At 38.4% G+C, this 25,822-nt stretch overlaps 1 long non-coding RNA gene across 1 annotated transcript; it reads right to left on the reverse strand.

Moving 5' to 3' along the window:
• Nucleotides 1-18,793: 18,793 nt before the first annotated feature.
• Nucleotides 18,794-22,114, reverse strand: LOC146441938 (uncharacterized). The gene is made up of 2 exons (XR_014850086.1): nucleotides 21,546-22,114; nucleotides 18,794-20,291 (listed from the first exon to the last, which is right to left on the reverse strand). It is a non-coding gene; the product is annotated as an uncharacterized LOC146441938 (long non-coding RNA).
• Nucleotides 22,115-25,822: the final 3,708 nt, after the last annotated feature.

Genomic DNA, 25,822 nt, shown 5'->3' on the forward strand with positions numbered 1-25,822 from the left:
AAGTCACTAGTTTCTCATAAACTAGTGCTTTCACAGATCACTGCCTAGTGACTTTTTTTTAGAATAATGAAACACTCTTCTTGACTGAAAAAAAGTCTTTGTCTTATAACTTTTGATAGGAGATTTTTTTCATGATGGCTAATACGCTTAACACAAAATAAGAGACCACTGTTGCTGGGTTTTATTTTGATGACAGCAGTTTTTTCTGCTTGACAGTTTGAGGCAATGTGCTGTATTATAGCTGGTCCATTGTTTTATTTCCTCCAATTTTGACATGATGAAAGACGACAGAAAATGAGATAATATAGAACAAATGATTTTATTAGAAAATGTTGTTAATTAGGGGGTTTATGCTTACACATTTCTTCTGTGCACAGTGGAATATCCCCATTAAGAAGAACAGTGCTTTTATCGGTCACCTGCTGTCAGTTATAAAATATTATAGGTGAGGCTAAAAAAAAGGTTATTTTCTGAGCCACGAAGGACAGTAAGTCTAAAACTAAATTCAGAAAGTAAAACCAATGCTGAAGATATATATGTTAATAGCAAAACAAACCATCTTTATCTCAAATATTTTTTTGATGCATTTTTATGTTTCATGCACTAATGAGAGTTTTGGTGTGCAAGTCTGCATGCGAGTTGAGGTAGGTTGCAACCTTCAAAAAGAACAATACTCAGACATTTGCTGTTACTTTTTGACTGTTACTCTTTGATTCTGTTTCTTTTTAATTTACACAGTTCTATTGTAAACGGGTTGAGTCTTAACTTATGCTTTCTTAATTGTTGGATAATATGAGCAAAATACGAGAAAAGAAAAGACGCATTGGGGATGTGACTGCTCAAAGTGCTGATTCTTTGGGGAGTGAACAGTCCTTCCCTTCCAGCATTTCCCTCAGCAGTTAATACTCCATCTTATCCTGTGTATTGCCCTCTGGAGCAGTCAGGAGTCTTTGATTAGCCTAGTCAGATTTGTTTGACACTTCCTACTGGGTCATGTGGGGACACATGCTTTGGGGCCCAATGACAGGACAAAGCGCTAGGAAAGAAAATACTGTTGCTTGAGTAGCACTGCTAGAAATACCAGTTGACATCTCATTTCATGTATTCCACTACTATTGAACAGATGTACTTGTCTGTTTGCTAGTGTTGATTTTCAGTCACTGTTACTAAGGCAAATACACCCCTCTTCCTCAAGGAAAGTAAGAAGCAAAGGAGGTCCTTTGCTTTCACTTCTGCAAAAGTGTCAATGTCATTTGTCCCAATGACATTTTTGTATTTCACTGGTTGGATTCACATTTCCCTTACAAACACACCACTGACTCTCTTCAATTATCATCTAATCATAGAATCATTTGGGCTGGAAAAGACCTTAAAGATCACCCAGTTCCAGGCCCCCTACCAGTGGCAGAGTCATTGTCTGCTCTACCACGTTGCTCTGAGCCCCATCCAGCCTGGCCAGACCCTACCAGGGGGCATTCACAACTTCTCTGGACAATATGTCCAGACAATGTCTCTGTTCCAGTGTCTTACCCTCCTCACAGTAAAGAATTGATATATATCTAATCTAAATCTAGTCTCTTTCAGTTTAAAGCCATTCACTCTTGCTCTATCACTACATGCCCTTGTAAAATTTCCCTCTGCAGCTCTTTTGTAGGCCCCCTTTAGGTACTGAGAGACTATCACAATGTCTTCCGGGAGTATTCTTTTTTCAAGGCTGAACAATCCCAATTCTCTCAGCCTGTCTTAATAGGAAAGGTGTTCCTGCCCTCTGATCACCTTTGTGGCCTTCCTCTGGACTTGCTCCGCTGTGTACCCATCCTTCCTATGCTGGAACCTCCATAGCTGCATGTAATATACCAAGTGGGGTATCACAGGAACAGAACAGAGGGAGAGAATCACCTCCCTCAACCTGCTGGCCACAGTGCTTTTAATGCAGCCCAGGATATGCTGCCTTTCTGAGCTGCAAGCATGCACTGCCGAGATACGTTGAGCTTCTTGTCAACGAGCACCCCCAAAACCTTCTCCTCTGGGCTGCCCTCAATCCATTCTCTTCCCAACCTGTATTTTCTTGGGATTACCCCAACCCTAGTGCAGGGCCTTGCACTTGGTCTTGTTGAGTTTCATGAAGATCACATGGGCCTACCTCTCCATCCTGTCCATGTCCCTCTGGATGATATCCTTTCTCTGCAGTGTGCTGACCACACCACACAGCCTTGGTGTCAGCCGCAAACTTGCTGAAGGTGCACTCAATCCCACTCCTCCTTGACACTGACAGAGGTGTTGAACAGTGCTGGTCCCAGTGCTGCCCCCTGAGGCATGCCACTCATCTCTGGTCTCCACTTGGCCACAGAGACCACAGCTCTCTGCTCCATTTTTCTAATTTCCATTGACCAGTGTTTTCACCTGACAGATAAATAATGGAGAGCTACCAGAAACAAATAAAAACCTTCTCATACAGTGTCTCACTGAGGTCTGTCAGTGGCATACCCAAGTGTTGAATTTTCTATCATGAATTTGTCAAGCAAAACATGTATTTATTTGTCATATTTCACGATTAAGACCCTGATCAAAATCAGAGTGTGTTTCAATGGATTTTCAAGCAGGTGAATAGTGTAAGATGTTCAAATAATAGTTAGCAATACTACCTGTATTACAGGTCAGATTCTTCAACCTACAATTGTTTGCTTTCCTAGTCCTCATTACATACTATCTCTATTTCCAATACAATGACTTTTAAAAATATATTTTGGCACTTAATTTCATTGATGGTGAAAGATTGATTTTTGTAACCATGTTAAAATATCTTACGTGTTTTATACCACAATAGAAGGCTTAGTAAAAATGTATGTGTATACTTAAGCTGCAAAATTTAAACTAGCATTTTATGTTTTATTTCACTTTTAAATGCAGATCACACTATATTTATTCATATTTTAATTCTATTCTGACAGATTTTCTACAATGTCCTTCAGGAACTAATCTTGAGAGACAAACTCATAATTATTGGGTATCTTCCCAAAAAAAGTACGTATGTGCTGTATAAACATTCAAGATGATTCATTAACAAACAAAGAACAAAAGAATAACTGCTGGACCAGAACAAGATGATGGCTAGAACAGGATACCAAGTGAAAAATCATGAAAACAGGGCAAATGAGCAGTGATACTTCTCCCAAGCATTGCAGCAGACTATTTGCAACATGGGCAGTTCCTGAGCACTGTGTACTCTGTGACCCTATAGATTTCTGTTCCATGAACTTCTCCAGTTTGACCTTTCACCTGTACAAGCTTTAGCTTTCAAAAAATACTTTCAGTAGTACTGCTTAATGTTAGCACATTCTGCATGAAAAAACCCCCTCATTTTGTTTCTTTTGAACCAGCCACCTATAGATTATTTTGATGTCACTACTCCTGCTATTGAGAGACACAATGAGCAAGTGATGCCTATTTACCCTTCCCATGCCACTCCCCATTTTTTATTATTTTATCATATATGCCCTCAACTGTCTGTTTTCCAAGCTAAAGTTTCCTAGCCTGTATAATTGTTCCTCCCCTGGAAGTTATTCATACCTTTGATCATCTCTATTGGCCTTCTCTCTATCTACCACAGCTCTTCCATATCCTTTTTTTTGAGGTGGGAGAATCAGGGCTGCCTGGAACATTCATTATATAAGGAAAAGCAACACCTTGATAATCACCAGCTTTATGTCTCAAGTGATTTTAGTGTTTATATTTATTAAAACATTTATTTCTCTCAATTTCCTATTACAAGCCAGGATTTGAAAATCAAGATTGACTAATGAGTACTGCTTTTGGCATAGCAAATTCAAGTTTGTTTTTAAGTGATAGAGCTCCAGGCTAGCATATGTTTGCAAGGTAGGTTTTACTATGCTGAAACCAGACAACGTAGATCCAGTTCTGCCTTTGAATGTTTAGATTATAATGATTCATGCTAATAGAGGTTGTCTAGAACAGTTGAACTCCAGCTCACTGAAGAATTTATTATAAAATATGTTAAACGGGCATAGACACAACTGAGTCATCGATGTTAACAGACATGGTCAGTCCAATGTAGGAAGGAGCAATGTGAGTGAGATGTGTCCTCCTAAAGGGGTCCAAGCTCTGTTGATAGCCCAGCTGGGACCACTTGTCATATGGTGGAAAACACCAAGGCAAACAGCAAGTCCTGACAAACAGCACCAGACCTGTCCCTTTCCCATATTCTGGTGCAATTACTCAGAAAAATACTTAGTGGAATTTCATCCCAGACATCTGACAGGCCATTTATGAGTGTAGTCAGAATCAGCTCTTTCTGTAAGCAATGGACGAATTTGACTCCATTTTTTATTGAACTGCTATAGTTCTATTAGAATTGTAACTTAATGGCATATTTTATGTTTTTTTGTCCTGGAAATATAATTCTCTTTCCTGTTTGTTTTTTTTTTTAATATATTTAAGAAGCACAGATTTATCCTATAAGTTATGATAACATTTTAAAATTAAATATTTCATCAGGTTATTCTCAACATGGTACATATATCAATTTAGTCAATTCATTCCTGATGATTGTACCTCATGACTTGTCAGCACAGAGAAGTTTCAATGAATAGGCATGTTTTCCTTGAATAAAATCAATTTCTGCTTCCATTCTACAAGGAGGTTTTTACTTTAAGCATTCTTGTGGTTTTTGGCTTTTTTCCTGGATAATTTTGTAAACTTAAAGCTCTGGCAAAGTTTCAAATTTTTTTTTTGGTTATGCATAACTTGTATTTCTGTAACAAGCTTTAAAAAAATCATTCAGGGAGTCCAAAGTGAATATATGTTTTAATGAACATTCATTTATTCCCATGCATAACTTGAAAAATGAAAGCAATGAGAAAAAATGTTGCCAGTTCAATGTTATGAATGAAAAGTTGTATAAAAAAATGTAAAAATGCTTGAGGTTGACATTTCCCAACATGTGAATAACTTGGAGCATTTGGTGCTTATCACATTGCTTTAGCAGCAAAAATATTTCTCCCAACCTTTGAATTCAACAAGAAATAAATTAATTAAAAAATTGAACAAGAGTTTGAATTTTCTTCGTTTGGAACTGTGAATTAACCAGACACAATAATCTCAGTGTAAAAGATTATATCCTGTGCCTAATAAAATGTTACCAAAATAGCACAATTCTTAAAAAAATCTAATGTCATCTAACAAGCCTTCTATAAATAGAAGTTTAATAATATGGTACAGAAAAACTCTTGGAATCACTCTGAAACTCCAGAATACGTTGTCACTTACAATTTTAAATATGTAATGGAGATTTATACATCTTCTATGCAGTGACTTCGTTCTTGCTGGACAGGTTTGAGTTACCATGAGCACTCCACCCATGCATATATGAAAGGTTAGCAAGGAAAAGAATTGCTGAAAAATATAAGCTAGGACTGAATTGCTAAGTGAGTGACATGCAAGTCTACCTTGCTTTGAGAGGAAACAATCAAAAATGCTCTGCCCTGAATCAGCAAAAAGTCCTGAACTTTTCCCATGAGCTTTGAGAATGGGGATAGCATTGCACTGAGTTCAGTACACACACTGACTAACATTACACTCCTCTCAGACTTGTCTTTCCCATTTGAAGATAGAAATTTGAGTGGATGGAGTCAGGATTACATTTACTTCCCAACTCACATACAAATTGCATCTGTTTAGAGGAACATCAATAACACTGCAGTAGGAGGATCTGTTGAATGTGTTGCAATTAGGTTTTGCAAGATATGGGAATGGTGCTGGAAAAGCCTGTGATAAGACAGGACCTACGCAGAGCGTTGTTCCCAGCAAAGAGCTGATAGCAGTGGCCAGCTGCATGTGACGCAGGGGGTCAACAAAGAGAGAAGCCGCCTCTACGTGCTACAAAACCTGAGATGTCACTGGGAGGGGACAGGCAGAGGGGGCCAGAAGGGTGAGCAAGCCTTTACTCAGCACATGTGACTTGACAGGTCTGGACAGGCTGTAGATGAATCCTTCCAAACTGTAACTTCCTTGTCAAGGGATGAACAAGTAACAATGAACGTATGGGAGATACTGCGTTGCAATCTTGCATCTTTTCCTTGCAATCAATTAGCTGCAGTTTGCCCCAGCTAACCACAGTCCAGTTTTATCTAGTGAATGACTGGACACCAAGTCTTGGAGTCAGCCAGCTGTGTATAGGGTGAGGGCCATGTGGATATTTACAATTAAATCTGTAGCACCACAGCACAGCAATAATAACATTATATTGCACACAGGGCCCAAGGCCAGAGTTGTGTTTCATGCAGTCCAGCTATGATCATCCTATAGCAGGAAAATGAGTGGTGCCAGCACCATGACAAAAATATTACAGATGAGCTGAAGTGAGGCAGTTAAAAAGCTTCAAAGGTGTAGCCTCCTCAATTAGGGATCCCCATTCTGCATCACAATTGAAGTGAATCCACCCTGATGTCTCCTGAAAGTAAATAGAGCTGATCAGGCCTTTAAACTGCTCTACCCCATGAAGCTGATATGTGAGAAACTGATTTTTTGATCAAGACTTAATGTGTCTTTTAGTTATATTGTATATAATTATAAATTGCATTGTACTTGATTATAAATTAAAATGTTGCTCCATAAAATATTTACCTTTATTGTGCCCCTTTTTGTTTTCCTCTTACTATTACACTATAGTGATGGATGAGCACCTGTCCTACTCTATTGCTTCCTCAAGAAAGGATCATTTTAGGTAACAGCAAAGATTTCTGTAGTCAGCAATCACAGCAATTTATATGACTGACTTGTGGCTGATGTGTTCTCAATCTATAATAAGGCTTTTAGTCAAATGAGGCTCAACTAACCTTCTCATTAGAAGGGAGCACTTGATGAGTGAAGTTCATTCACTCTTTCTTTGGTTTGTAATCTGTGTTGGCCAAACCTTCATGACTCCATGGTCCCTGAGCCTTTTGTTTCACTCTACCATTCATAAACTCCATGAAAATACCTCACTTCTCAGGACATGCTCCATTAGTGGAGATCTCTGCCCAGCATGACACTGAGACTTGGCTCTGCAGCATTGCCATCAGTGTGGGTTCAACTACTGACATCATCAGAGTTAGGGATAGTTCCTAACCACCAGAAGTATGTTCATGTAACACAAGTTGTGTAAAAGTTTCTAATCTTTATTTAATACCATCTCACCAGAAAGAGTCCACACAGTCCCTAAATTCAATGCTGAATCTTCCTGCAGCATGTAAAGCTCTGTGAGGCATAAGATTTTTTGTGAGGATCCTAAAGGAACAGGGAGCAGCCTGAACTGACAACTCAAAAGTATTCAGGAAGAAAACTAAACAGTTAATCCATGGCTGTAAAGAGGATTAAGAAGCCACCTATTTTCTGTTTGAATTTCCTCTTCAGGTTAGGTGCTTCAATCAATTCTTTCTCATAAAATGTGGGAAAGTAGGGTGTAATCAGCCGTCCATACTACTCATGCTATAGTGCTTACTCTATGAGTAAGCACTATATATAAATACTCTATGAATATAAAAACATTTTCTGCCTCTTTTCTGCACTACTCATAGGAGTTCCCAAGGTTATTAGGTATTAACTGTCTGCAGAGAGGAGGTTTCAAGTGCCTGAAAGTTTTCCCGTTAGGCTGGAAATTGAGATTCAATCAGCCTTGAATCCTCTTCCAAAGAACACAATGTAACATATTTAATGTTTACTTGTAAATGGACACTTCCCACTCATCCTCCAAATCTGTTTTGTGTACTAAGAAATCTCTTATAAGAGAGACCTCAGTAGGAACTCAGAGAGCTGACTCAGAGTTTTACAAGAACCTTGTGCTACTAAATTGCCTTTCCATGTCCAGCCTAGCTTTCCCCAAATCCCGATGACAATGGCGGGTGTGTAAACAACTTTTCATCGAATATATTGTTAAGATTTTTAAAACTGTAGACTAAATGCTTTAAAAATATTGACCAATACATGATCATTTATTTTTACAAAGACATTTCCAGCACCCTGTGGCTATCAAGGCTCTTGTGCTGTTGCTGCTGCTTTACAAACTGCTGGCTAAACACGGACCTCAGCAGGAGTAATTACAGTGTAATCTAAATCCTGATGCAGAAAAACAATTTGGGGAAAAGAAAGCAATAGCACAGCTATGCTCATTCTGCTGTTCACAAAACGTTTTGGGCCTCATGGAAGATGGTGAGCAGAAGAAGAGAAAGGAAAGGACGATGATAAAAATGTCCCCCTATTGTCATTTTACCAGGTATTGCACAGCTCATCATGACCCAGTGCTTCTAAGAGATTTGAAATCTCCAAACCTTCCTTTGTTCTCTGTTCCATCATGTCTTTATGGGCATGTAGAGCTGTCCCTAGAGGAAAACCCTGCTCTGATTACAGCCCATATGTCAAGTGAGACACAGTACAGGACTTCTGAAATTACTATCAAAACCCTAGGGATCTTCCCTTGGAGAGAAGATTCTTCCAGTGTCTCTTCCCAGACCTTTGGGAGAACTCAGGCCTGACCTTAGCAATTCACATAAACAGGATGTATGGAAATGCATACCTCTTTAAATGTTTGTCCTCCAGTGCACAATGCAATGAATGCCATGAGAAGGATGGTTTTATCTCCTTTGAAACTTGGAATTGGTCCTGAGGGGCTGGTTTCACTTGGGCCATGAGGGCCTTTCCCTTGAGGGTCTCTATCTAATGTAGAAAACAGTCTCTTCTCTCCTCGACTTTGCTCCTCACAGAAAACAGAAGTGGGTGTAGAAAGGAAGGTAGTGAAGGTGTCTGGGAAAGAAAACAATGGACTGTTAAGGGTAAATTTCCTGTGGTTTAGGTGTGTTCTCACAGAAATTCCTATGACCCCTGCAGGATACAACAGAACACTGAAAATCATTGGTGCTACTAAGTTCAAGCTGGATGGTTATTAGAGTGAGTGGGAGGAGCTTAAGTTTTTTATTAATATATAGATGCATAGAGCAAGCCTGTGTTTCATAATTGATCAGAAGCACCAATAAAACTTCTGATTTTCTGATCTTATTAAATACTTGATTTCACAGCAAGAATTTGTTTTCTGTCCTCTCCTCTTTCTGTTTCTTGATCAATTATTTATTAATAAATCCCAGACACCTACATCTATTTAGTGCTATTTAATATATTTTATGGTCAATTTTCATTCAGGTGAGTCTGAAATCAGTGTGCTCAGCACTGATGCTTTTAGGTAAATAAACCTGCATCCTTAATACACTGGCAAGTTACTTACAGCTATAGAAAAGGGTGTAGGAAAATAATTGATACTGTAGGCATGTAAGCAGCATCTCCACAGCCATTCACTTGCTGTCTCCACTGGCAGTAGCTGCATTCCTGCATCATTACATTACCACCAGTAAAGACCCATTGGCACCTACAAGTCTGACGTGAGGACTGCCTGTAATGCCACCGGGCTTTTGTCATACCTGTGCCTCCCATGTAAGTTTGCCAGACTGGGAATGTGGATCCGGGGATGGCTGTAGGCTTAGGCAAAACAGGAAACTGTCTAGGTCAGTAGGCTGCCAATTAATCCCAGTGCTGCGTGGGTGCCAGGGGAAAGGGCATCAGATTTTCCAGCAGTTGGTATGGCTTAAGTGACCAATCCCTGCTTTTGTTTGGAGCATTTTGTGTTGTTTCAGCTGACCTGATGATATCTCAAAAGAAGAGCAATTGACTGTCTCTTTTTCCAAGGAGCCATTAAGCTTTAACTCCTGAACTCCAGGTTCCTTTTCTTTTGTGGGTAAGAAAAAGACCTAAAGACTCCATCAAAATGTATTAGCCACAGGTATATCAGAAACATTAAAAAATTCAGTCTCTATAGGGAAATACTAGATAACAATTAAGAACCAGTTAGAAGATCATGTGATGTTTTTAGCAGCTATCAGCAATGAGCAAAAGGCCTATAAAGGAATGGTAAGGATAACTGCAGAATAAATTCACATTATTATAGGAAAGTGCTTTCACTGTGTGGTAGGATCTTTTTCCTTGAGAGTCCTTTTTGCACTGTTAGACAGGAAGCCAAGAGTCTGGTAATGTTCACCATGACCTGGTAGAGAAGATGGAGCAGATAGAAATATTCATTGATATATGAGACAAGAAACACTGCCTCGAGCATGCAACTGAGATGACAAAAAACATAGCAGCTGAATGATTTCGATGGTTTTCAAGCTCATTGCCAGATGGAGAGAAGACTGATCATAATACTGAGATTAAAGGACTTTTGAATATTACAGTCCAGCACTGAATAAAATTGTAAAAAGAGGTCTTGAGGGAGGTAAATTGGAAAGCAACCAAAGTCTCATGTTTGTAAAGTAAAGAGCACACTGCTAGAAATAATCTTTGTTTTTAATTTCTCACATAACTCAAGAGTACAAAACTGAGACACTCTACTTACTGCTAAATGGTTTACATTTTATCATATAGAATATATTGTACTTTTTTCTACTTAGAATATTCTGCATATGATGCAAGGAAAGTAAGCTTTTATGTGTTTTAAATATCTGGTGTAAAAAGTATATGTTCTGCCTAACCTTCTGGTTTTTGTGCCTTAAATAAATATAAGTTGTGCCTTAAATAAATATAAGTCTTAAGAAATAACATCTGTTCTGATTTTCAGAATACTATTGATTTTTTTTAAGTTGGGAAAACAGGTTGATGCCCTTGAAAAAGCTCATACTGCAAGCAAAAAAAAAAAAAAAGTAGAAAAGGCAAACAGGATCTAGATAAGAATATCAAGACAAGAAAATAAAGATTCTTTTAATAGAGGATGAGTTTATATTTGTTTCTTACATATAAAGGTGATAATTTCTTTTACAGTAGGATAGAATAAGACAATGCCTTTTAAAAAATCTTAAGAGAGAATTCACTAATTTTATTAACGTAAAATAAAATATTGCAATACATTAAATTAAAATGAATAGTTGAGGTCAATATGGTAAAGACATTATGTCACTGGCTGGCTGATAGTAGTCCAATTTGCAATTAGTTCCCCTTGGGCCAATCTACTTGATAGTCAAAACCACATACACCTGTGAAGGTGTTTATGCGATAACAATATGCCTCCTAATATTATCTTTAAGTGGATCAATTCAAATTAATGTCATTCCTTTGCCATGAGTTGTACCATGAAAATTTTTATCCCACATAGCTGATTTTTTAACTTTTCCTGTTTCATTCACCCTTGCTGCTTTCAGTGTGAGATCATCGTGGAAGACTGCTATATGTTGATCAATGCTATATTTACTTCATGTGTGTTTTTGGGGAGAGGATACTTTTTATTATTTTGCTGGTTTCTTTATGGCTGAGAACCACTGATAATACAGCAGCACATTCTCTAGAATTGTGTCTTCCCATTTAAAGCTTCGCAGTCTCTTCACAATTGTGTAACATGGCAGTTTTGCCAACTTCTACCAGTTACTCTATCTCATACAAGGCTTTGAAGAGTGTTCCAGTTCCTGTTAGAGTGCACATAGATGCTCCAAACAGTCAATGTTTTTGCATGGTCAACATTTTACATCTTTATGGGATGGCCTTGTTATTTCTCTACTTTCCATGGCTTACTTGAGTTTCCTCAAGTTTTTATAGGGACACTGAAAGACCAGTGCCACATCCCTTGCTCTGAACCCTGTCTGTTCATCTTGGATGATCACAGGGTTGTGCTTGCACCACCACTGCCATTGGAGTATCTGCAGGACCACAGGAACACAACACAAGCTCTTCCACCACATCAAGGTCAAGAATTCGCTGTATGTTTGTGTTTTCTTGTTTTGGGAGAGTTTTATTGTTGTGTCTAATATTGGTGTGTTACTTGTAAATTTGAGCAGCTTAAATCTCATGGATAGATCACAGAAAATTCACTAACTAATAGTTATTTATATAATAAATGTATACAAGGGCAGGGCAGGTAGGCATAGAACAGTATAAGCAAATGAAGCCATGTGCAGGCACAGTGAGATGCATGCATAACACAGCAGGTTTTATTGGAAAAGAGGCAGAGGCCCCAGTGGTGATAAATGTGAAGAAATACTGCATGTTTTCTCACCTGTGTAGTCCTGGACCCCAAATGAATCATCACTAGATCAGGTTGGTCTATTTATTTCAGGTTTATACCTAAGCAGACAAAATATAGAGGGCAGCTGTTTTGAACAAAGAAAGAATGATTGAAAATGGCAGGTTAATGCATTGTTCATTAAAGGAGAGTGAAAGCAGTCTGAAAGACAGACATTACTGGATCTTCTGCACACAGTCATGCTGATAATTGTGATGCTGATTGATGGGCAGCCATCAACTCGATATGAGGTTGCTTACTGGTTTGTGGCTGTTTGCCCATAAATGCATCCTCCTCCTGAAACTCCTTGAAACACCTCACAGGGTAGGAGTGTCTATAGTACATTCTACAGGGAGGGATACAAAGGTGTGGAGCTATGAAGTGACTAGTCCAAGAATGTCGACTGCTGAAAAGGCCCAGAATAAGATTTGGATCAGCTGGTTCCTAATATAGTCTTTGACCTTGGCTGATTTGTCTTTCTTAAAATATTGGATCAAGATTACCTCAAGTCAAATTATTTGATTTTGGTTTATATTGCAGTAATCATTGTCTTATTTCTTGGAGAGTGCCACATGGAGAAGCCCACTGTAGTATTTGTCAGAGAACTGGCACATGAGCTGGGTTACTGGGAAAAGCCTTTTAAAAAACAGCACCAAGGATATATCTGTAAGCACCAAGGATATACCTGTATGGTTTTATAGTCAGCATCCCTTTTGTAGCTTACGTCTCCATCGCTTATGTGCAATGATGCCACTTTAGGAAACACTATCCTTCTTTTTGAGTTTACTGTCTCAGGGATTTCCCTTCTCTGGTTGTATTGAGGTTCCATTGCCAATGTTGCTCCACCAAAAGCCTTACAAGCAAAAAGGTGTTGCTGTGGCAGCTTTTGGGCACACACTGCTGTGTGCCCAAAAGCCCTGCTTAAGGAGAAAGTAAGGAAATAATTTCTGCTGCTGTGGCAGCTTCCCCTTTGGGTCCAGTTGCACTATGGGTCTTGCTTTGTCTGATCATGGGGTAAGGCAGTTCGTAGGAAGCCACTGCACTCTGTCCACAGCGAGTCAGAGCACCCTGATCCTTCTCTGCTCTCATGTGTGGTCAAAGTGTAGCTTTGCCACAGTTTGCAGGGGCAGGAAAACTCTCCACCAGATCTTGAGTGCTTGCTGAGCCTTGGAGCCACCTCTGGCCAGGCAGCCAAATAGGAAAGAAAAGTTTGACATGCAGGGTCCTCCTTCAAGTCATGAGAGAGCAGGCTGAGCCTACCCACAATCGAGCCATGAACAATAACAGGGAATTTGTTTTCTTTTTTTCATTCCACCTACCAGACCATCCTTCAAAGACAGAGGAAGGAAGAAGTACAAAATATTCATTCTCTTGGTCCATGATCCCAGTCCTAAAGCATATCTCCAATAAATTTTCCTTCGATTAAGAAGCACCTAGAATTAACCAATTTATTTTGCACATATTGCAGATGCTTTATACAGCATTTATTTTTTACAATTATTCAGTGTAAATCTGCAGATGCAAAAAATGTTATGTGCAACCAGGACTCATGGAAAAGCACCTAAAAAGGTAATATGCATAACATTACAGGGGAGTCTGTACTGTGTAACAGAGCAGAAATCCCTGTCATATCACTGAGTTAGTACTGTTAACTGCATTGGTGGCATGTTGCATTCAGACTAATTAGCTGGAAAGCAGTTATGCTGTTTCAAAACCTTACCTAGTGTTTCTTCATGGTGCTATTATATGCCTGTGAACACGTTAGCTGTTAGCTGAAATATCAACCACTGCATAGCATCATATAGATTTGCTTCTAAATATGTTGGTTTTTATAAGTTTTAAAAATACAATGTCTTTGTGCTGAACACTTTGTGGAAAATTCCAATTCAAAGCTGTATTTAATTCTATCAGGAATGATTCATTATCCCATAATCTAGGTACAGAATAATTTAAACAAAGAATACCAGTAGTTATTTCTGGCGACAGATTAGGGGCTTATCACCATGTAATAATGAGAATCTTAAAAAGCAAGACTTTTAGCTGTTTGGAAAAAAATGTGTAATTTTTTTTGTTATAAAGCCAGGGAAAGAAGGAAGAAGGGTATATTTGGACATTATAATGTGCTAGATCTGTTTTATATGTTATTTTGTTGCTTTTTAGCAATACAATAATTAATTGGCAGGCTCCTGTGCTTACCATGGTCATTGCTTGCCCAGCTTTATATTAGAGTCCAATGTTCATCAGTAGCCACTTTTTGTTTTCACCCCTTGCTGCAGTACTGGGAATATTTTAGTAACAGCAACAGCAATGGGCCTGGGCTGGCAGGTGGCCAAGGCATCGCTGCTGTCATGGACAGGCTGGAACTCCAGTGTGAGCTTGAGTCAAAGGGACCATCCTTTGTCCCTTTGGTTGAGCCCACATGTGAGCTGGATACTCTGCATCCATGGTTATGTCTGTGTCGCAGCAGGTGTACCTCTGAAGAGACTGTGGCCCAAGGATACGTCCATGCAGAAGGTACACCAGAAAGCATCTGTGGTTGTGGATGATCCATGCTGCAGTAGGAGCACCTTGTAGCACCAAGTGTGCATGAGGTCATGCTGGAGCACCTCAAAGCATGTGGCCATGGATAAGCCCACAACAGAGCAGGAACGGCTTTGGAGGGATTGCAGCCCAGGGTGAGACCATGTTGGAACAGGTTTACTTCTGAAAGGACTGTGGCTGTGGGTAAGGCCATGCTGGAGCAGGTCTATCTCTGAAGGCACTGGCCCATGGCGAAGGCCCTGCTGGAACAGGTGCACCTCAAAGGGGTAGTGGCCGTGGATGCGTCTGTGCCACAGTGGATACACCCCTGAAGAGACTGTGGATCATGGACGAGGCTCCACGTGGAATAGGTACCCCCTGACAGAGTGCAGCCTGTGAAGAAGTCTATGTGCAACTCAGATGATCCAGATCAGATCTTTCCAGCTAGGAGAGCTTTTCTTTCAAGGTGCTATAGAGCTGAAAATTTTGTTCGGTTTTACACCAAATTTCTGCATTTTTTAAAGAATAAATCGTCCCTGCCCTTCCTGTTCATTGCAGCCTTTCCTGAGTTCTTCTTCAACTGCCAATAAATATTTGAATCACAGCAATTCTTTAATGGCTTCCACTGACTTTTGGCCCTGAGGTGAAGGACAAAGGAATGGACTTACATCATCACAACAATTTGGGTGGAAGCAAGTAAGCAGGGATTTTTGGTCACTTTTCAGCTCAGCTGCACACCCACATCAGCTGTACCCAAAATGGGACAGTGAACATCTGGGAGGTACTACCACATCCTGATTTCTGGCTGTGAGCTACTCAGACTTCATTTTGTTATGCATGTCCTCTGGTCTTCAGCCCCAGGACAATTTTCAAAAGTCAGCAGCCAAATCTGTGGTTTACTGCCTAATGGGCAAATCTGGATTGCATTTGCAACAGTACTTTCATGTTAAAACTTTTACTAGAAAGAATGACAGACGGTATTTACTGTGAAGTTGGAGAGGATAGGTGATGCTTCCTTCATAACATCCACCTATAATGCCCAATCTTATAGAAAGTTAGAATCATAAAGACAACTTTAAGGAGTGCTTTCTTATAAATTAAAGTAATTAGCATAAGATTAGGACATGGACAATATGACTCTGTTTGAATGTTGTCTGACTAGGTAATCTAAAAATAGTTGTTAATGAAATTCAAACAATTATTTCATATCTTCCCTGATAAAACATCTGTCTTCTAGAAAAGCCTAGCTGAAATATGTATGGACATATATGCTGGTTGTATGCATATCATCATTCCATGGGTATTCCATTAGTGGAATATCACATTAAAGTACTGACTCACTTTTATTTTGATATTCTTATAGTATTAGGTCAGTAATAGTAGGAACACCAAATAGTCACCTTCTTCTCATCATATAAGTCTTATAGTCCTCATGGGATAATAAATTCAAGGTGGAGTCTGTAATGTAGTGTCTGTGGGGTTTCATTGCGTGACCTACAAATATAAAAACAGAATCCATAAAATATATAAATGACAGTTATGTTTATCTTCTAGCTAATTTGGAATAATTATGTGAATTAGTGTGAATACATTATTCGTTTCCTCTGTTGAAATGTGACCTTTGATCTTTGGTAACTAATTCCACATGAACAGCAGAGCATAAACATCACAGAGGGTGGTGTAAAGTTTCTCCCTCCCACTGCTCTGATGCCTGCAAAGCCCCTTATTTGCCTGCACAAATATTTTTTGAATGTTTCTTGTGTTTTCTCTGGCATGCATTTAGTACATTTTTGCTAGCAATTTGACTCCTTGTCTATGTGCTTTAGCGAACATATTCAGAACTTATTTAGGGCAGGTAAACAGGTGGAAAACCACTAATCTTAAACCACTTTATCCCAAATTATTGTGCATGGTCCTAGGAGGTACATTTGGCTCCTCAGCACCAGCTCATCTGCACAGACCTCAGGGCTTTACTGTGGTCGCCTGCTTGCACAGATGTGTGGGTATGGGACTGCCCAAGCCCACCAGATTAAGTTTGATCCAGTTCTCAAATCCTTGCTCTTTCTCACAGCCTCAGACTCTATGGCTTTTGAGCTGTGTAGCTCATCCTTGATTGACAAACTTGATTTGAATCACACTGGCATAATTTTGGCAAGGGCTCAGAACCTCATCAATCTTTATCAAGCATGAGAAAGAGCCACTTATCCAGACAAAATGACAGCCAGCTACATGTGCTTTGCTGTCTTAGCTGATTGCTGGGCGGTCACTTTGGGCGGTCACTTGGGCCCAAGGGATACAAAAGCACTTCCATCTCTCTCAGTTAAAAACTTTCCCCAAAACACAGTGCACACTCTCACTCCAGCAGCAGATGTTAAGATCTCTCTCATTCTCAGTTGCCAGTGAGACACCACCAACATGATCACCTTTTTTCCCTTTAAAGTGATACTCCAGCATCAGTCTTCTCAGAAACCTCCTCCAGGTAGATGCATTTAGTTTTCTCCCTCTGCTAGGCTTCAAAATAGAGACATGTGTGTATCCAATGCAAAAGCAAATCAGTAAAAGCAGTCTTCTTTGGCTTCTTATGAATAACAACATCCATAGAATGTAAAGAAAAAACGCAAGCATTTCCCCTGGGGAGAGAAATAGACAATGGAGCCACACATGAGCCTTGTATTCATGTTGCCTAATGAAACTTTAGAAAATAATTAAACAGGCACAACACTCAAATATGAGACGAATGGCAATTTTTTTTTTTATTTTTTCAGGTACAAGAAACGCAAAAGATGCTTTAAATTTAATCTAATTAACTTTTCTGGGGGTGCTATATTGGAAGCACAGATTTATCTTAGTTCCAGTGGAAGAAAAGCATTATGTCAGTTTTACTTAGAAAGGCACTCCCTAATTTATCATACCATAACCAAATTAAGCTTGAGAACTATTAATCAGTAGGTGTCTATTATACAGCAAAGCATTAGCCTTAGCATGTACAATGCCTTCGGCATTCAACAGGGCATATACTGGAAATAAGAATTCCTTTGTCATTTGGCCAGGGAAGCAATTATCTTTGTAGTTCGTGATTTGTATAATAATCGGTTAAAATGAGGTGTGTCATGGGCAGAAGCTCATGAAAAAATTAGAGTTCTGGTTCTTATTTAGCACCCTCCACTTCTTTAATACTTGCAAATTCCTGAGAACACTGACTGCCTATTAATTTAACAAAGTTTCTCTTTATGCAGTGCTTCTGCTCCGTCCTCTCCCCTCCAAAATAAAAAAATTTAAAAGAAAACTAGAAATCTCCAGTTACACTTCGCCTACAAAATTCCTCACATCCCAATTTTTTTTTCCAATGCCACAGATGCACATATGAAAATATTCACATGTTTATGCAGTACATCAGCTCCTTGCTCCTATTTCCATACTAGCATGACAAACATTTCAGGTCAGATCTGTCAGCCAGACATGTCCAGTGAGCTCTAGCTCACCTTTGGATACCCTCAGGAGGCACAGTGTCCCTGAGGGAGCTCTCTGCTCTCTCTTCCTCTCCCTCCTTTCCCTTTTTTCCAGAAGAAGTGATACATGTGCTGCGGACAACACTATTAGCAAATTGTGCCATATTGTTATGCTGTTTTAGGTGCTGCTCATTTAGAGTTATTTACATGAAATAAAGTGTAAGCTGTTATAAACACCATTTATTTAGTGCTTACTTAATCCCACCCATTTGAATGGAGTTACTGAGCATGCAAACTATGTTACTGAGCATGCATAGTCCACATGCATTCGAGTCCAAGGTCAGGTAGCTTAAACTTCATTTCCTTACATAGCATTTGCTATAGATTACAGCAGCATTTTGCTGTTACATAATAGTAAAAAAGGCTTCACTGATGGTTTGACACCAAATGATAGACACTACTCTTAATGCACTTTTTTTCCATGTCATCATTTTACTGAACAGAAAACTACTAATAATCGATATATAATAGCTAATAGATCAAATTTCAGACCACCATCCACATGCTTTCTTCACAAGATATTGCATTTTACCATTGGGGATTAATCCATATTAACACCCTCAATGAAAGCTGGAAGGTCTCATGATTGCTCTGATTAAAACTGCCTTAAACATCACATCATTTGCAAGTCTCATATAACACACAAGACCCAAAATAGAAATGTTATCACAATTGAGAGTTTAAGGGTTTTAAAGGTGTTATAATTTCAAATAACATTATTTCTTCATCTATGCCAAGGCTGTATTTGTTAGGATGAGTCCCTAGTCTGATGGATCAAGACTGTCTCATGCATCCCTTCTTGAGATCCCAGGTAACTTTTACTTCCTCTTCCAAGCTGATCTCATTTACAGAAGTTGTTCTGATGGTGTCATGAAGAATCATTTTGAATGTGCTGTTTTCTGTGGGACTTCAAGAAAACTGTACCCTTGCCAAAAGCCCAGATGTAACACAGTGAGGAGAACATGCACATAAACACATGAGAAATGGCAGGAAGAGTAAGCTATTACCATTTGAATTCTTCTACATCACACTGTTGAACTGAAAAGAAAAAAAATAACCTAAAGACACATTCTTTTGCTCAGAAAGTGACAGACAGTGCCATCGAAAGTATAGTAATACAGTATTTTTCCAATTACATAGCTCATAAATGGGAACTGAGGAGGAAATTAATTATTGATTTAGAGGAAAAAAGGTATCCTTGCAGGCTTCTAATCTGATGGAAATAGCCAAGATCATGCAGAAACTGAACAAAAGGGAGAATCACACTTGAAATCAGAATTATCTAAAAGTATGTTATTTGATTTATTACAACTTTATTTTTCTTTGCTAAAAAGCCATACAAATCTTTCTCATTGCTATCAAAAGTATCCAATGCACTGACCTTTCAACACATATTCATCTTCCTGAAAGGCCGAATCCCGTGAAGCCACAAAACGTAGAAACAGTTTCTGTTTGCCTATTCATGGGAGTTATAACCACCCAATAAAGTTAATTGACTAAAACGTTGTTTTTATGGAGGGAAAGAGGATACTTGCCTGCCGACCTTGAAGAGGAAGCCAGTCTTTGTTGGCCTGTGGTTATGCTAGAGCATCCTGTCCAGTGACCCAGTCAGCCTCTCTGCATGCAGCGATAGCCCTTAATAAGTGGATGCGATATTTTATGACAGGTGTAATACATTGGACAAGACACAACATTAATAGCACAACCTGTCTGATCCCAGTAAGAGCTCACATAGTCACTCATACATATTTATCTTTACTAAAGTATCTGCATCCCAACTCATGCATAATGATACCTTCCTTACAAACATATTTCAGTGATTTGTTGATGTTTACAGTATTAATAGAAGATGAAACGTTCTTTAGATGTCCTCTTGTGTGTAATTGATACTAATTCCTGAGTCAGTTCCTGGAAATTGGATTGTCTTCCAGGAGAATTTTTACTGAGTTTTAATCTCAGCTTTTATTGCCAAATTCAAATATTATGCAAATTGACTGCTTAGCTTACCTACCGCTTGAAAACTCTGGATGTGATAGATGCTGGAACTTTTCTGTACTATCAAGATATTTCCAAAAGGTAGAAATAGAAACACCAGACATAGCAGTGAAGACAAAAAAAAATCTTATTTCAGATGAGGGCAAAGGTAGGCAGGACTAGTGTCCCCACAAACTCAACTGCTAAAAGAAAAAAGTCGTTCAAATAAAGCATTGGTAACCGTTTTAACAAATGGGCTGCTAGTAATGATAGGTAAATTTTATGTTCTATGTAGAATTCTTGGTCAAATAAAGGAATGAGGTTCTTGAATATTCCAGCTGTACTAAAAGGAAATCTAAAAAACATTGAACAGAGCACTGCAACAAGAAACAGGATTGTCTCCATTTGTTTAGCTTCAACTTGGTGCCTGGGATAAAATTATTGTCTCAACAGAAATGTCATTGTTTTTCTTCACTAATCCTCTGTGTAGCTATGACAAAGACAAATGATTGCTGTAAATCTTTTGTCTTTCCTTGATTCAGACCGGAGCAGCCTTGATCACAGTTAACAACTCATCAGCAAATAAAGGTGGAGACCATCCTTAAAAAAACATCTCTAAAACAGATTTCTTAAAAAATGATGATAGCTGGTGCACTCTTAAATGAGTTACTTTATTGTATGTGGTGTAATGTTTCACACATTTTGGTCATGATCAAAATAAATATTTTTAGTAGATTTGATAATTACAAAATTAAAACATTGAGCCATCTCTACAGTATTGTGCTTTTGCCTATTCACTGAAATTAGTTTTAATTAGAGCTCAGCATGAGCTCAACATCTTGGAAACTCCTCTCTGCTTCTGGGCGACAAAATTACATTCACGTGTAATCTGCAGTTTGTCAAATATCTCATAAAATCTGTGAAATTGTTTTAGATGCTGTAGTGTGTCATACAAAATAGCTGAGCTTAGGTAGTGTCTTCTCTAAAATGTCTACCAACCAAAAGGTAAACCGGCCTGACAGGTCTATAGGGTGGGGAATTTTTGTGAATAATTAGCCTTGAGCAATGAAACTCCAGAGCCACACCTGGGCTGAATCTTTGATCTGTCTTTATACAGCTGGAATCAAGTTAGAGAGTTTATGCATCATCTTGATGTTGCAGGTGATAAAATCTTTACTCTTGCATACATACTGCAACAAATATACCTGTGTGTATATGTATACATGTGTATACATATATATCATATATATACGTATTTATATAGTAAGAATGGATATTAAGGCTCACCATTCAATCATGTTTCTTCATTGTTCATTCTGGTGTGGCTTAATCTCTTTTAGGATTTGTTATTTTTTCCTTTTTTCATGTAAAAGATGAGACTCAATGACACATTCTGTCTTGATAGCATCAGAACAATATGTTCAACAATCACTGTGCTGACAGAGCAGAATCTTTACCTGGCATATTCTGTAGGCATGCTTGTCAAAGGCTGTAAAATAAAATACATCAATCATCAATTACAACACGTATGTTTTGGGGTTTTTTACACATAATACCCATTTTTTTCCAAGTTTTATTAAATTACAGAAAAAGTCAAATAGTCTCATGAATCTATCTAGCTGCATGTGGTCTTTTTTGGACAGTCTACAAGAAATGTGAATACAATGATAATCAGTTTGTCTTCCATTTTAATCCTTGATATGCTTCCAGCTCTACCTGTGGCCTTGGGCAGATCCCTGAACTTCTCTGTCTCTCTTACACGTGCAATAAGAACTATAATAATGAGGAATTAATTGGTTGTTTGTTTGCCATTTTGAAGATTGTTTGCCACATTCTTCCCTTGTTTATACTAATGCAATATCCCAAGTGAATGAATTTGTGACTGTGTAATTTTAAAAAATTCAAACACAGATTGTACCCTTATGCTTAATGTTGTATACCTCTTATATCATTAGGTTCTACAAATACACATGGGAACTGCCCATGTTGTTTTGAAAACTGTCAAGAATAAAAGACTTTGCTTCTTCTATCCTGTGTACCTATAATTCCTTCTGATTATTATAAAATAATTGTGTATTCAGCTAACAAACTAGACTCAACACATTGTTGTGAGTGTTGAATCTTTGCTATCAGTAGTCCTTCAATAAAATCAACATGTATCTATATGGTTGGGCTGTTGAACTTGCTTTAGTCACACTCCTCACATAAATATTTAGATTTACCAAACTGATGTGGTTGATACCACTAAGAAGTAACCATCTGACTAGTGGATAAATCATCAGGAAAGTACCTGTGAATTCTATTTCTTTCATATGTTATGGAGTATTGAAGAAGTCAGGCTAACTTGCGCACTTCAAAGAGAAATTCAAGATGAGGGCACTTTATTTTCATGTTGCTTTCAATATTGACATATTAAAATCGTAACATTTGTTGCATATTCTGACTTTTTATTGAAATTAATCTATTTTAAAAGAAAATGGTTTTGAGCTAGATTAATTAAGAATAATAAATAACCTTTCCCTTCAATATTTTGCAGGAGTTTAAATGAAGTGCTTTACAGGCAGGAACAAACAGATTTTTAGCAACACTGTCTGAGCATTTTGTAATGACCATATTATAATGCCTCTGATGAAAATACACAAATATCTTTCCTTATAGACAAAAACAAGGTGGCATATGCTCATACATATTTTCACGTAAAAATCATGAACATGCATGTATTTCTCTTCAACTAAGCTTTTATGTGGCTGTAGCAGAAACACAGCATGGTTTATTCTCTGATGTCAACTATAGAGAGTTCCATACTAGGTTTAGATGAAATGTCTAAAAAGGGATTAAAAGAATAATGCTGCTTTAATGCATTAAATTTCACTTTTGTTTAATAGATAATTTCTAAATTAATTGTTCTGTCCACTTGTATCTCAAAAAAAAAAAAAAGCAAAAAAAAAAAGGGGAAAAAAAGCACAATTCTGATGACAAAAACCCCTGATTTTCTGATCACATTGATGGCAGGATGCTCTACGTAGAAGACTTTCCCTATTTTTAAAATTCAAAAAAGCTGTGCCAAGGAAAATTAGAGCCAGGAGGACACCGCAGGCGAGACCCTGGACTTACATTCTCTCATCCCTCAGGATTGTTTTTGTGCCCAGACTCATGGCTGATTCTCTGAGAAAGTCCAACAAATCTCCCATCCAAGTGAGGTTTTAGTCAAAACCTCAAATAGCATTGGTTAGCTATGTTTACAGTGCTGTGGTTTCAACTACAGGCTGAGTAAACAAATATTTAATGGGCAATAAAATTTTTAAGATACTTGAAAAGTAGGGGAATGTGGTTTTGGTTAGCTGCATGCTGTGTCTCATGCTGAGATACCAAGCAAAATGTTCACTACGTGGTTTCTTTTTAAGACCCACGCAAGATGCGTTTGGTAAGCAGTTACAGGGCTAAAATTCACCTAATTTGGCATTTTAGTTTGGGACTCATATATCCAAGCCCTCTAAAAGTTTTGCTGGCAGGGTTTATAGCAACAGAACTGGAGGACCACGTGGTTTTTCCAGCAGATAGCTCAGAGGTGGTGTGGTACGCAGTCTCCTCTTTACCCTTTTTTTCAGTCACACTGCACAGCTCTCCTTACAGTCCTCTGTCCTCCTGTGGGTGTGTTGTGCTTCCCTATTTCTCATGTATGACTTTAAAAGCTGTGACTCCAGTATGAACTTTTCACTTGCACGCCTAAAGAATCACTTTTTCTCTGTTGTTCTTTCCCCCTCATTTGCCCTGTTCTTCCTCACCCCAGCCTACAGCATTCTGTGTTAGCATGACACACACTCCAGCGGGAATCCCGAACAAAACACAATTCCTGCTTTGTTATGGCTTGCAGAATGATGGTGCCCGTCAGCAAAAAATCCTAGTGGGAAAAGATGAGAAACCTCCATTATCTATAAAGAAGAAGATAGCAGGTGTAAGAATTTCTTCTCCCCTGAGATTTCTCACAGAGTCAGCAAGACTGGGCCCGCGTTTGGCTGCTGTAATTCACGGTCAGCTGCATTAGCCAACATCCACTTTGGTTGACATTACCACGCTGGGCTGTGAACTGCTGTGCCTGAGGAACTGGTTCACATCCACTTCTGTGACCCAAACACAAGCAGAAAGGTTGGGCAGTCATCCCCACTATCCTTCTGAAAGGATATCCTGCTATCCTTCTAACATGTCTCAGCAATTTTTTCTTTTTTTTTTTTTTTTTTAGCATAAGGTGCTTGTAATTCTATAAATGACCAAAAAATAGAGAGCACAATACAAGTGAGAAAATACAGGAAAAGAGATTAAGGTTTCAGGCTTCAATGTAAACTTTACCTTTTACTCTAAATAAAACAGAACTAGTTAAACAAGTTAAGCTGTTACTTTGTCCCAGCTGGTTTTTCTGTAAGAGTGCAAAATAAGATTTGCTTTAGAAAGGGCAGATTGTACCCCCCTCACTGTGGTTAGCTAGGCTACACTCTATGGCACTTCTTTACACATTCCCTTTCTTTTAATGCTGTGATCATCTCTATAAAGAAGCAGGCAGAGCTGATTGCCAGGCTGTGCCAATGTCTGCAGTTGAAGGCTTCTCAACATTCACAGGAGGCTCAAGTTTCACCTCTGTGGTGGTAAAAGCAATTCAAGCTTGCCACCTGAAACATTTTAGGATCGTGTGATGTTTTATTTCCTTAGGTGGTTATCACCTTCAGACAGTAAATACAGCTTGTTGGTCACATGAGTTAGTTAAAATTAGAGATATTTTAATATTTGTTTGAAAATGTGTGTTTTACATATGTATTTTTATGCATATGTACAGCATAAATGTGATATACGTGCAATCAATATCTGTGAATAAAAATCACAGATATAAGTAAAATATTTCCTCCATTGTTAAATACATCCCCATCTGAAAAAAAATCTGCTTTGATTGGTGAGGAAGAACGATTTATTCCAAAAGTATTTCATGCAGTTTTTTCATGAACTGGAAAAATTTCTTCCAGAAATCTTTCTGTGTAGTCAGGCAAGCAAAAGGTCTTTGTTTTTAATACCATTTTATTGGGCTATTTAAGACTGATAAGTGGATTGTATACTAACACTCCTCCCACTCCATTCCTCAGGGTAAACTCAATCTCCAAGTTTTCACTAGGAAAGCACACAGATCCATGGCCAGCCCACCCGAGGTGCCTGAGTAGGGCTCGAGGTGCATTAGCTGCTCTGCCACCTAATTGCATAGTGCTGCTTCATCCTAGGAGGAATACAGCTCTGCATCACATGTACAGAGGGCTAGAAACTCTGGGGCGAGGGCTAGGAAAAAACAGAGAGCACTCAGCAAAACACACGGAACTGCTTCTCTTGTCGGTAGGATAACAGCTTCTGTGAAAGTTAAAGTTCACAGAAATAATAAGCAAAGCATATAGTTATTTTTGAAAGAATGAGTGATAGAGATATCAGAATTATCCTATCCCTTCAGCCAGCAAATATAAACTCAGTGTTTCTACAAATGCAAAAATCATGGTACTGTAATTTATTTTTTTCATTTTGGATTGGGCATGTAATCCACAAGTGTAGATTTTCTTGTCAATATGACTGATATGGAAGCCCATCAAAATCTCTACGCTCTTCTTGAAAGCAATTGAAGTGTGCCTTAAATTGGGAATAAAAACATATGATGAAATGTTTTATTCACTTTCTGTTGCTAAATAGATAATAGAGGTAAAAACAA

This window comes from Lichenostomus cassidix, chromosome 2, assembly GCF_008360975.1.
Source record: "Lichenostomus cassidix isolate B80296 chromosome 2, HeHo_3.0, whole genome shotgun sequence".
NCBI classification, from domain to species: Eukaryota; Metazoa; Chordata; class Aves; order Passeriformes; family Meliphagidae; genus Lichenostomus; species Lichenostomus cassidix.